Source organism: Falco biarmicus, chromosome 15, assembly GCF_023638135.1.
Source record: "Falco biarmicus isolate bFalBia1 chromosome 15, bFalBia1.pri, whole genome shotgun sequence".
Taxonomy (NCBI): Eukaryota; Metazoa; Chordata; class Aves; order Falconiformes; family Falconidae; genus Falco; species Falco biarmicus.
In genome coordinates, this window is record NC_079302.1 from 19,784,339 (window position 1) to 19,798,306 (window position 13,968).

The 13,968-nt window shown below is 40.7% G+C and overlaps 1 long non-coding RNA gene across 3 annotated transcripts in view; it reads right to left on the minus strand.

Annotated features, from left to right (window-relative positions):
• LOC130159186 (uncharacterized) overlaps window positions 1-13,968 on the minus strand; it is a 750,763-nt gene that overhangs the window by 270,463 nt on the left and 466,332 nt on the right. The window lies entirely within an intron of this gene.

The window sequence follows — 13,968 nt, forward strand, 5'->3', positions numbered from 1 at the left end:
GGCGAGGGACCCATCCATAGGAGTGTCCCACAAACAACATCTGGCAGCACCGACCCAAGAACACAAGCTTATCATAGGGTCAGGGGAATTCCAAAATCTTGTAGACAGAGCATATAGAGAAAGCTTTACATTTACCAGTTCCGATGGACAGAAATGTCAGCATATGAAAATTGTCACGGAGTACAATAAAATAAACAATCTAGCTTCAGGAACAGGGAAAAAAAAAAGAATATTACCTTAGGATTTTTTTTTTTTTTTTTTTTTTTTTTTTTACATGCTACCATCCTACTTCAGGTCTTTTTTATATGCACAGCAATAGTCATTTGCATACATTCGCATTTCACGGTAATAAAGAACAATGAAAAAATCCCAATTTGCAAAGCTTCCTCCAACTCTTCCTTACCCTGGTGCAAAGGCTGCAATTGGAATTCAGACAGAGCTGCACGTGCGTAAAAGGACTACAAGCAAAGACAACGTGCCGTGAGTTTAGTCTGCAGCCCAAATAAATACTTGCAATACTATGTTGGGGTTTTTTTCTCTTTTGGATTGGCAGATTTTATATGCATTATTTATTAAGTTGCACTAAGGCCATGTCCTAGTCTCAGTTCCACCTCCCCCACCCCCACCCCATTTATTGATATCTATTATTTGTACTGTAGTAGCACCAAGTAGTTCCAGCCATCACCCGGATCCCATTCTTTTAAGTACCGTAACACCTAGACCAAAAGATAGGGATGCATATTACCAGGGTAGCAGGCAAAAAAATTGTCTAATGCTTTGCAGGCATGGACTAACTTTGCTTCTTCCATGTTTCTAATAAATCCCTTTTTCCTACAAGGGGGACACATAGAAGAGAATGGGTAGACGGAGAGGTGATGAAATGGGTCCAAGAAATCACAATTTTCAATAAACAGAAAAGAAAATGCACACTTTCATAGCTGCACAGTTTCTATACAACTGTATTTGCAATACGCATTGCCCCAGCAGACCTTGTCATGCAAACATCCAGGATCCTGAAAAGATGCATCTGTTTCCACAGAATGACACATTTCACAGCCACATCGTAACAGTCATGAATGTGGGACCTTGGCTTTAAGCAGAACAGACTGATATTCCCCAGAACTCAGCAATTTTCTCTAAAGAAATTAAAACAGACAAATAGAAATACAAAAGTACTCTCTATCGGGAAAGATGTTAATTGTAAAGAAAAGCATCAAGATAATTATGGAAGTGATCACTACCATCTCGTTGTCCACAACAGCAGACTGGACACGGATGGAAGCAGCACGAATCTGTGACAGCTTTGGGGAATCTTTGGTACCACTCAACTGATCCTCTTTTAAGAATGGGAAGGAATGAAAGCTGCATCGCTGGGGAGCAGCAGCCTATTTGAAACTACCTGTCGATCTTGTTTTCCAACCAGACCCCAAGTTAAAAACTGCAGTAGAAATCTGCCTTCTGCTCTACAGCATGCAAGGTGGGCACACAGCTGAGACCAGCAGCTCCCTGCATTTACCTCCTCCCACACTCCAGCTTCAAGTTTTCAGAAAATCCCGAGTGAATACACAGCTTCTGTCTCAGTGAAGCAGCCTGCCTTCAGTTGTGAAGAGTGGAAAAGAGCAACACAAACAACTTCCCTTTCTTCCTTCTCCATCACTCTCCCAATTTATTCTCCATTAGCTCATATGCCATACAGCCTGTTATAGCCATACTATAGGTAGTCATGGTAAATTGGCATCTCCCCTGGTGTGGATGGTTATGTAGACACAGAAAATGGGGATTCATTTGCTTTTTTTCTCCCAGAGGTTCATGGAAATGGACAGAGGAAGGCACCACCTCCAGTGGCAATTGCTACCTACCTGTATAGACTGTCTGTGTGGTTGGATTAAGTTATAAACTCAGTCTTCAAAGTCTAGTTTTAAGGCAACTAAACTAATATGGCATTCAAAGGTGAATGCAAAAGCATTCCGGATTAGCATACACTTTTTCTTTAACATACTTGAGAACATAAATACGTCTGTACATTTTCTTAAAATATTTTGACACAAATTTTGGATAAAAAGAACATCATCTGCAAGCAAAACTGTGGATTCATATGTCATGCTGAAACTTTTCTTTCATATTTCCTTCATTTTGGTAATTCTGGTGACATTCCATGCTTTCTGAAGGAACGGCATGCATTGTGCGCTATGCTTTGGTTTTTTTCAGTTGGTACTGTGCTTCTAACCTCTGTTGCTTTATCTGGATTCTTTTCCTCAAGGATCCACAGGGAATCCTTGCAAGTTTATATCAATGTATCCCACCCCATGCTTCACACCTATATTCTATGATTTGCAGCATCTCCTCTCTTACCCTCAGTTTTGCATCACATTCTTTCATTTCTCTACTTTCCGTGATCTCTTCTACTTTTGTTTAGGAACCCTCTCTAGATTTGCACAGTTTTTCTGGAAAACAGAATCATCTGGTCTTATCCCCTCACTGCTTGAGAAAAAGTGAAATGCAATAAATGCCAGAAAATCTGGTGCCATTACTCACACATTTGTATCCCTATTAAATGCTGCCTAATAAATTCTGTGGTATGAAAAATTAAGGTTGGAAAGGGAGGGAAGAGGAACTTACATGGCAGTTCTGAAAAATCTAATCAATCCAGCTGATGGGAAAGCATGATGGAATAGAAAGCAGGTGAAGACAAACCACTACTTCCCTTGGATGTATTGGAAAAGTAACAGCTAAGTCAATTCCAGCAACGTTAAGGTCTGTGGGAGGAGTGGCAAGGACAAGTTGTCAAATTTACCTGGTTAAATCAGAGAGGAATAAATATAATTCCATAGTATTAAAAAAAAAAAAAGCAGCATAACACGTTTAGGTATTGCATTTAGTTCTTGTCATGTCTCTGGAAAAAACCCAACTGAAAAGGAGAACTTGAGGGAATGGAAAGGGCAACAAAAACTAGAGGAGCAGAAAGGTATCAGCATGTGGAGAGGTGAGTTTCAAGAGGAAACTACAAATCAAGTGCTGAAGACCGACAAAACCAAACAACGGCACAGCAAAATGCTGCAGCATGAGAGCTAGTCAGTCCCTGAAAACAAGGTGTTTTCTCCAAGGCCTTTGCTCATCTCCCAAACCTGGGGGGCGAGCCCTGGCATAGCGCTGCAGGTCCTGGGTGTCACCCCACAGGAGAGCGCCCACGGGGAGATGCCGTCCCTTACTCCCGCGCGCAGGGCTCCCATCATTTGCTCACAGCCCGCACTTTAACTGACATTGGCTGTTAATGAAACGTACACTTGGTGGACTCGCTGTAATTTGTTCTTTTTCAAATGTCACTGCACACAGGCAGCCGCTATTACAAATTCAGACAACAAGCAGCACTCAGCGGAGCCAGCCGGGGCAGCTGTCGCCATCCCACCGGCTGACTGCTCTCCAGCCACAAATATCCAACCTTATTTTGAGGACAGGAGATGTCAAGCAGCTCCCCAAAACATCATGTGCCATTCCCTTCCCTTTCACAACTGGCCTGAGGGTGCAACTGGGACCCTCCGTGCTCATGAAACGTTTTCAACTCTGAATTTTGAGCTGCATTTCTTGATACCTAGAAGGAGGGAGTACCTAAACCACAAGTTTCGAAGACACACCATGGCTTAAGGAAACCAACATGCACCCGGAGTGTGCCTTGCCATCCATTCACAGAGCAATTAAAATAAAAATGACTGCATTTAGCAGTGGCAGAAGCGCTATGAGCCAAGGCAACAGCAGCGAGGAGCTCTCTTTATTCACCGCGACCCCTCATTATGGATCGCTCCAAAATCCTGCTGTTTTCTGTTTGCAAGGAAGCCTCAAGCCTTTTCTCAGCAGCTGTCACTTGGTTCACAAAAAAAAAAAAAAGGCCTCTCAGCACCATGGCGATTAAATACCATTATAACTTTCCTCCTTCTGCATACTACAGTAGGCAATCAATATGGGCTTACATTTTATGAGACAAGGAGTTAACTTGTTCAATTACGGTGCAGACAGCTCTATTCTTTTGTAACAAGTAATCTGGGTAGGGAAATCGATACTGACAGGCCCGATGCACGCCAGCTAATTTCATATTATCCTCAGCCAATCGGGTACCTGCGAATAATAGAGTTGTTGTTACAGTTCATTATGGGGAGGTGGGATCAATATCGGGACAATAAGAGGATTGGCAATGCATCTGCTGCATAAGTAACCCTGAAGGGAAAGGAGGTCCCACCAGTGCAGCCAGCGCGCTCGCATTTACATAGCCGGGGAAAACAACAGTGCCGGAGAGGTCCCTGCTCCCTGACCTACGATTAAAGATGAAAATACCCCAGAACTGGAGCAGGATAAACAAACCTGCCTCACCTACTGCCAGGATAAAACAGAGAGGGGGCAAAGTTGAAGAAAATGTTAATAGCAGATTAAAAGACATGCATATGCTTTGTAAAAGGAGATAACACATGCACAGCTAAATGAACCAGAAACAATCTATTATTTTTTTGAAGCATTACATTAATATACAATGTATGTTTGACAAAATACAAGGCAGAAAGGGAGAAAACATGCAGTCATTTTATGATGAAGATTATATATATTTTATACATGTGATATTTCAAGGAGCATGTTTTTCTTTGATGATGCAAAGTCCTACCTATGTTAACGTTTATTATGCAGGGCGTGCGGATGGGGCACAAGAAAAACGAGGGATCCTGGTGTTCAAATTACGAGTTAGAGAATTCTGTGGTGTGTGTTTAAAACAGCTTGAGAAGTACTTGTTATTTAACAATTAAATATTAAATAACAATGTACTTGTTATTTAGTTGGTTTAAGAAACGCAACTGGAATAATTCTATTTTTAAATAATAACGCTTTTGAAAATAGCGGGAGCACTTCTTTGAAAGAGATGGGCTTCTTTCGATAGCAAAAAAATTCATTTTTACCTGTCTCTACTCATGGTACAGATACCAGAAGTATTCTCGAAGGAAACACTTACACCTAATGTTTTCATAAAACATTTTTTTTTCTATTAGGTACCTAGTTTAAGACAACACAGGTTTTGATTTCAGAGGCAGTGAAAGCTTGCAGTCTTAACTGACTTAGAGTAGAGCTGCAGCTGTTCATTAAACCCTACCCTTAAATCAGTGGCAAAAGTTTGCTTGGCTTCCCAGGGACAGAAATCCACCAGAGCTGCTTAAAACCACATCCCAATTCAGGAAACACTTTTGAAAACACAACCTTTATCATAGTGAAAAATAACACATACCAAGACAGGCAGGTACCGACTTTCTAATTTCAGAAGTGTGCTCCGAGGATCAAGATATAAAGGCTTAAGTGTCAAAACATCCCCAAAATGGAACACAAAAACTATGTAGGCTTAAAAATAATAATCTCTTCCAAGGACTTTCACCTCTATACTAATTAGGAATTTGTTCTTAATCATTGTTCTATTTAAGCTTCCTCCCAGCTTTTGCCTTCTAAAACTCCAACTGCTCCATACCTGGATTTCTCCCATTATTTTCCAGAGAGCTCCCCTCTGTGCAGGGGACACGGTGCCGCCTTTCCAAGGCAAGCCTCTTTACAGTTCACCAGAAGCCAGATCAGCAGCAGCTGAGGACTTAGAAACCAATTCTTCCATCTTAAAACAATGTATTTTTATCCTCATGGGTCCCTTCCATCTCAGGATATTCTACGATTCTCTTCTTAAGAGTTCTCTTCTACCTGCTTCCAAATAGCACTGTAAGCACAGAAGACACATTCACTCCAAAAATGCTGTAATCACAAGTACCCACATTTTTTAATAGACTGATCGTGTACTACATAAATGTGAGTTTTCATCAATTGCCAGTTTCAACTTTGAGGAACGGTACCTTTATTTTAAAAGCAACACAGGCTGGTTTTCAAGACTATCCATCCTTTTCCGGCATACCTTAGTCACAAACACTTGAAATTTTGCAGTAGAGGTAATACATAATATTAGCTTCACGTTTCAGAACTTTTCACAAAATCTATCAATTCTATCAGAGAAACTGATCAAAAGAAAATGCAGTGTGAATTCCCAATGTGATCTGCCTTTCCAGAGAAAACGAACAGAGCCTAATCCTAGACAAAAGCGACCCACACAGTCTGGGAATCACAATGTATCTTGGTTTGGTGCAGATGTATTTTCATAAAGGTTTGGATGGAGCAATCTGAGTGGCCTCGGGAAACCAAAGTTGAAACCTGCCCTTAGGTCTGAAGTGTAAACTTATTCAGCAGTTTCAATGATCTCTGCTGGACAGTCACCCACAGAAAACCCTAACCAACCACTAGGTAATTAGGTACATTTCAACCTGCCCATCCGTTTTTACTCTTGAAAGGCTCACTGGCAGGGATATTTGCACACCAGGATTAGGCTGTGTTGACAAGCTTTGCAGAGCAGCTTGTCCAGCCTTTCTTTGGCGTTCTAGTACTGCTCACCCATTTCTGAAAACCAAAATATACATCAGCTCAAACCCTCCCCTCTGCTTGTACTCCCTCCAAATTTCTGGATGGGATGCCAAAGTGTCATTAGTATTAACAGCCCTTGAGCCAGCCTTAAAAAGTTTTTGTTAACTCTGCAGTTCCCTTTAACATGTTATAGCCTTTGTAATAGATTAGTGGTAGCCTAATTTCATTCATTATTTATATTGGGCATTTTTGAAGTCCTGTAATTATTTTTCATCAAAACACAAGCCAGGCATAGTTGAAGAGAGGGGCAGGAATTCGTGTACATGCTGGATTCATGCCCCACACTCAAAACTCTCACCAGCTCAACTGATGCAATAAGCACGGACCACAGGACAGATTTCACGCATCTGTCACTGACATGATGTCAAAGCCATCAAAAGTGGCGTCTGGAGAAGCCTCACTCCTAACAGAACTGATATTACTTATGTTAGAGAAACCAAATGCTTTGTGCCATGGGCAAAACCCAGCTGCCACCAGACTTCATGGCTGCAAAATAACATGGTCTAGAAGATGCCTTAGAAGGCGACTACATCAAAACATCAAAGGAAACAGTCCTCAACTGTGTGACACCTCCAGCCACTGCTGACATCAAGCAATCAGTATTTTGTTTCCCTCACACATCAAAATACTGCACAGAATACAAAATAATACATATGGAAATATACTCACATGTTTTCAAATTACACCTCATTAACATGGAAAACCAGCACAGACGTTGCAAAGGAGCAGCAAGGTATTACACACAGTCTAAATGCTTGGCTGTCCTAACAGTTAAGGAAGGTACACACATAGCAGAGGACACGGAAGACTGATCAGCAGATTCTTATCTATCCTCATGTACTCTAGAGTAAAAGTAAATCAATGTATATTAGCTGGGAGCTACCAGCAGCAGCCAGACTCTGAGTCTCTCCAGGTGCACTCGTAGGCATAAGAAAGAAATATGGGTACTTCTCAGTAAGGGATAAACAGGTCTAACTTGTCCTCAGAGAGCCCTCCTATGTATCAGCGTTACCATTCTCCTGATAGATGCTCATTTCTAACAGTAGAGTGTCATAAATATGGGCTAACATTTATATCACAGCTCCCATGTGACCATTCTTTTAAATTCTGAATCATTAGAGCTCTTCAAAACCTAGTTAAATGAATAGAAGGATGAAACAAGGTTTTGTTTCAAATCCTTAAAACCTGTGGATCTGGAGTATTACAAACGTGCTCCCCCCACCCCGTCTCTGTGGTGGCAAAAAAAAAAAAAAAACCAAAACAAAAAACCAGTTTGGTTTTTTTTAAAGGGACTGGATCTTCAAATAAAATTTATCCACCAGAAACTGGGCAGCAAACAGCTGGGCTGAGTTCACTTGAATCAGTTATTTTTTCTAATATAGCAAAACGGGGCAGTATTGGAGAACAAGATTCATCCCCCACAACATACTGTTCAGTCACCCAAGCCCCTTCATCACAGAGGAGAACACAGGGGCTCAGGGCTCAGCACACTGATGTTTCAGACCAGCTTATTTGATGACCACAGTTCCAGACAAGTCTTTGTGGATCCTGCCTATCCCTTGGTAAAATAAAGATGATAATTACCCTCCTTTCATTTGATTCTCTTAAAATTCAGCTTTACAGTTGCTCCTGACAAAGACACCCACTGCAATTCTTGCAACCAAAGCAGCAACTGATGTATTTGTTTAACAACGTGCCATATAAAACATTAGAGTGAAGTGATAGCTTCACACCTCCAGCTATGGATACTGTGTGTATTTCTAACATGCAGCTATTCCATTTAACAGCTACTAAATCCTCCGATATATTTATTAAAAGGCACTGAGCAATTCATGTTTAATTACTTCATAAAAGAAACAGAAGTAGTAGTGGAGGAAGAGTTAAATACTGTACTAAAAGGAAGAAGCTACAACTAATCACAATTAAGAGGAAGTCCCAGGCTATTTAAATGCTACAATCCAATTATATCAGGTAAAATGAATTACTCCTTTAATGCTGACTTTATATGAAGATACCTTCTTATTGCTCTCATTAATAATCATCAGACATCATTTTAGCCCATATTGGCTGCAATAACATTTCTATTAGCATCATGGTGTAGCAGGGCTGACAATTAAAATAAAAAATAAATCAAATCCAGAACTGAATAAATGTAATTATAGTTCAGAAAAGAGCTTTTATGACTATTTGATTAGTCAAATGAACAGTACTTATCTTTTAAATCTCAAACTTCAGTTAAATGAAATTTAGACTTCTTATTACAGTAGCCCCTGAAAAACTAAGATACAGGCAGCAGATATTTTCAAGAGTTATCTAGCTACCTTAGAACCAATATGTAATATGTTACTTAAAAGCATCAACTAAAATTGACTTAACAGGGCTATGTGCCATCAGAATATAGGGAATTACAGGGGGCATTAAAAAAAAAAAAACAAAACCAAAGAAAACCCTCAAACAATCAGGCCAACAACAAACCAAAAGAACGTGCTACTGAAGACATAAGTGATCTTCTTGGCTGTTCCCCGCTGGACTTCATGCACCTTTTAATGCCTGGAAACTTGGAAACCATACAAAAACATCAAGTTGTAGGTAACACAGGCCAGTGGCACGTGGTGTTATTGCTACCGCTCCCACCTAGCCCCTACACAAAGGAGTAGTAAACTGCTTTTGGCTCAGAACGTTTCTACGGGCTGTGGAGGCTACAGAACCGGACCCAGCAGTCATGGCACACAGTGAACTTGCTAGTTCACAACAGATACCAACACGTTTTATGCAAAAATCAACAGCATTTACAAACAGCCAGGACTGCCTGTTCCAGAAAGATGGGAATTGACTTATGGGCAAAGAGCAAATAATTGTGGTGGCTTACCTATGCCGGTGTACGGAGCACTGCCAGCCCCAGAGGGATGTGTAAATGTCTGGAAACTTATAAAACAAATCTTTGATCAAATATGCATCCCTATCATATTTTCTCCAGGAACATGCAGAATATTTACTTCCAGCCTTGAATGTTTGATGCTGAGAATCTGCAACTCATTTCCACAACAAAACATGCAAAACTATTCTTTTTTTCTTTCCCTCTTTTTTTTGAAGAGGGAGGAAGAGGTTTTTTGATAAGAGTTCCTGTATATATAAGTTTTTCATCCTAAGCTGAACACTCTTATTTAAACTCCTTCTAAACTTCAAGAGTTTAAACTAGGGATCAAGTCCTCATGGCTGCAGAATACCATTGCAACAATTGTACTCTCATCTTTTATACCAAGACACCTTTACTAAAAGCACATTTGAACGTACATTTCCACTCTCCTCCAGGGATAAAAATAACAACTTCAGTTGTAGAAGCATTTACAGTTTTCTCTTCTGAGAATTTACCAGGCAACAAAAAAAAATAATCCAAAAACCAACCACAAAAGTTTTCGTGCATTTTCAGGAAACTAAAGTGCAAGTCACTGTAAGTAGATGTTACAATATTATCATAAAAATTTACCATCAATAGACAGAAATTTTTTAGAGAAATGGCTTACAGGCCATATTGTCCCCCAGCTCCCACAGATCTTTCAGTTAAAACTGGGCACCACTACCCCCCTTTCTACAGCTCTAGCAGTCCTCCTTTGGTCATGAGACCCTGCAACCAGAGGTCCTTATTTTTCATACAAGTTACCTCATTAAAACAAAGCAGTTTTATAACAAAAACTCAAGTAGAGCATCTCTGTTGCAAAAGGACCACAGGTGTGTGCAACCTGAAAATGCTGGATCCACACCTGCCTCTGCACAGGATCGCCTTTAAATTCAGATGTTTACAGATTAAAGCCTCACAGCCACATGTCTTCCTTGCATGCACCACTGTAGGCGAGTGGCAGCTCGGACATCCACGTTACTGAACCCGAGTACTTTAAACAACACTCGCTGGATAAAAGTGCACTAAAGCAGTGACACAGCTAAGCCCTGACTATACCTGCTGTTTTGGGCAGCAAACTTAAAGACATGCATCCAACTGCTGGCTACTATCCAACACACTTCTCACAGGTGCTCTGCTCCAGAACTGCACTGTATATGACCTACAGCAAAACTATAGATTGAGAATGGTGTTTTAATGTTAGCCCTCCCTGCTATGGACAAAGAGGTTGCACGTAAGAGCAAAAACAGTGACCACCACATCCTCCCTCCTTAGCCCCAAGTCCACAGCAATGAAAACACGTGAAATGGCTCTGTAATCTCCAAGGGGCAAAAATTGTTTTCTGCTCTGTGTCTAGACAAGCTTAATGGTGTCTTTGGTTCGATGATTTCTTGCTCCACTGCCATGTGAATTAATAGTGACAAGAAAATGTAGGGTTTAGTTCTGGGGAAGGGAGGAAGGCATGCAAAAGTTGCTGGACTCATCTGGATGTGTTGCTCCAAGTTTACATCTGGCAGTCACTCATGTAGTCAGAGAAAGACCAGGAAGAGACTGGCTCAAGCCTTCCAAGTGTAACCATTACATAGTCTTCCCTTGTGTGGAGAATAATTATGCATTCAGGGATTTTCAGGTTCCAGGTCTAAATTTTCAAGGCAAACCAGCTTTTTGAGAGGTAGAGAGAGACCACTTGTACTTGCTTTCAGCGGTATCAGTAATACTGCAATAGCTCATGCTGACGTGACACTTTCTATCCCAAATGAACCAAATACTCCCTTCAAGAGAGCTTCTCCAAAGCCATGAAATACCACTACTTCTGGTGCTGGTGTGCACACGTAGGCACCCATATAGCCACACCTGCACATACAGGAGTAGGAACAGGGAGGCAGAGGTGGTCCTCACCTTCTTTTCTCCTCTCTGGGACAAATTCAGCACTGAAAGGGAATACTGGGTAAAAAAGGGGTCTGTTGAAGCAGCTTAAACCCCAGTAGATCCATTTAAGTTTCTTTAAACCTGCCACTTTCTATACTGCTTTTGGAATGCAAGATTGTTTTTAAAAGCAGCAAGGCAGGCTCTCCTACTCATCACTAGTCCTAGAAGGAAAGACCTCACTTTGAACACAATGCTACATTTCAGCAGCTGTGCATGCCCAGGCTCACTGAAAGCAGCTCAGTTTTCATCTAGATGATGTTCCAGGGTGACCAGACAAAAATCAGGCATGCCAAGAGAGGGATTTACCTAACGCAGAGTTATAGTGAATGGAGATCTGGCAATGCTCACTTCCCCAAGTTCAAGGCACTACAGACAAGTTGCATCTCTTCAAAGAAATGGTTACTCAGTAGAACTCCAAGCTGTTGGCAAAGTCTAATCCTTGCCTAGTTTGAGTAGAGTTTGTTACTCACAAAAGTAGGATCAACTGCAAGTGAATACTCTGTTCCAGCTGAGAAAGGACTTTGATTCCATCCAATTGCTTCAGGGAGAAAACGAGAACTATGCTGCAGGCGTAGTGCCGTTTAAAGCCCAGCAAAATTTATGTCCCTTGAAGTTGCAAAGACAGATGGACCAGACACAGGGAGCTCTGTAAGCTCCTAGAAAGTCCCTCCCTCTGCAAAGGCAGAGCCTCAAAATTCTTTTCAGACATCAGAAGATAACTTTGGACTTGATCCCACCCAACCATCCTAGCTCCTTTTTCCTGCTGTTGTGATTCAAGTGTTTACCAGCCCCTGAATTACCAAAATATTCCTTCAGCTGATAGCTGTCGCCAGGCATTCCAAGTGTTACCATCAAATTAAGTGAGTTAGAAGAAGCTGAGGAAGCCTGGACTATCCAGGTGGAGTTTTTCTGTGCCTGTTCTATGACCCGCCAGCAGTGGAAGTTGTGCTGCTGACTTGGAGACAGCTTTGTATCAAGTCCAAAATGAACATAATTTGGTGCTTCTTTAAAAGCAGAATAGCACTTCTAGAACTGCCTTGTCCCCAGCTTGTTAGCACTGCACTTTTTCTTCGTTAAAAAAAACCCAAAACAAAACAACACCCCTCATGTTTTATCACTCAGTCAAAACAAATTCAAAACCCTGCGATACCCAGCTTGGCCACCCACTCTCCCCCAGATTACAGATTAGAAAAATCACTAACGTTTAACAACGGCCGTCTCTTCGGGACCAAGAACTGAACAACCTGTTGCAAGTTTCTGTTTGCAGTAGCTCAGGACTTGCTGGAAAAGGCTCAGTGCTTTCCCCAGGAGGGCTGCTGTGGAGCCACAGCGCTGTCCTCTTACTCCTTCAGGTCCCTTTGACAGCCCCAGCGTGGATCTATTTTTTTTGGTCCATAACATGCTATACATGCTATTACATGGTAGTGCCTTTTTTTTTTTCCCAAAGCTCTGCTACCTTGGTTGCAAAAAAAAAAAAAATAAATGTTACTGTTTCTTTTGGAAATGTCCAAATTCCCATTAAAAGCCCAGATCCTTCTGTAATATAAATATGAGTTATAAATATCCAACATAGTAATTTCTGGACTACTCGTGCATTGGTTTGAAACATCTCTAGACTGTTTGCTTTGTATTCTAGTGTTCTCCAGTGTTTTTTAAAAAAAAAACACAAACAAGTTTTAGTTTCAATATAGAATTCTTTAAATCCTTGCAGCTTTGACTGTTGATTATTTTATAAAGCCACAGAGAACAGTTTACAAGGAGCCAAATGGGTAATCATTATTCCCCATCAGCAATGAGCTGTGACTTGTGTAAATTGCATAATAAATTAGGTATTTTGAGATAAATGAATTTACAATAAACAATTGTGGACTGAAAAGCTCTACTTCTTGTCTCCAAAGGCACAAGCTCTGGTTAAAATCAGCCACAGGTAGTTAAGTGATTATAAACTGTAAAAATAAATCAACCTGATATAATTGCTCCAAGGAAAAAATTACCAACATATTTAAAATTTCAGCAGTGCACCTTTTCCCATATCCATTTGGCATTATCTAATTACCTTCACATTTCATTTCCATCAATGATATGACCTGTATTTTCCTTTTATAACTGTCAGGGAGGGGGCTGGAGGGTGGAGTGGAGGACCACAGTGATAAATCAGCCTCACCATTAGGACCGAAATGGCTCATCGCTGCAGCTCTAAATCCAGGATTTATAAAGATGTCTAGGCCATATAGCACACTTGTGGACACCATAATAAATTCATGAGCACATTGCCAAGGCAAACTACTTCATTATGTGGCAGGCTGCTAGCCATTAATCTAGCAGAGAGAGATTCCTGGGAAACTGAGACTGCTTGGAAATTTATGCAGGCCTAAAGTTACCCATTTCATTATGGATTTAATCTGCTCTTTCTGCCAGAGTGCATGAAAGGTTTTTACAGTTTAGATCAAGTGCTTGTAACTCCCTATTTTATATTATTTCTTCAACAATAATGTCCTAATTTTCCTCTCAAAAACTATTCAAACTGAATGCCTTCACGCTTGCCTTCCTCTAATATTACACTAGATAAAATATTTATACAATCAATTGACAAAGAGCAATTTTTTTCCCTTAAATGTTCCATTAACATGTAAATTTTCATATGATCTTTATCTCATAGG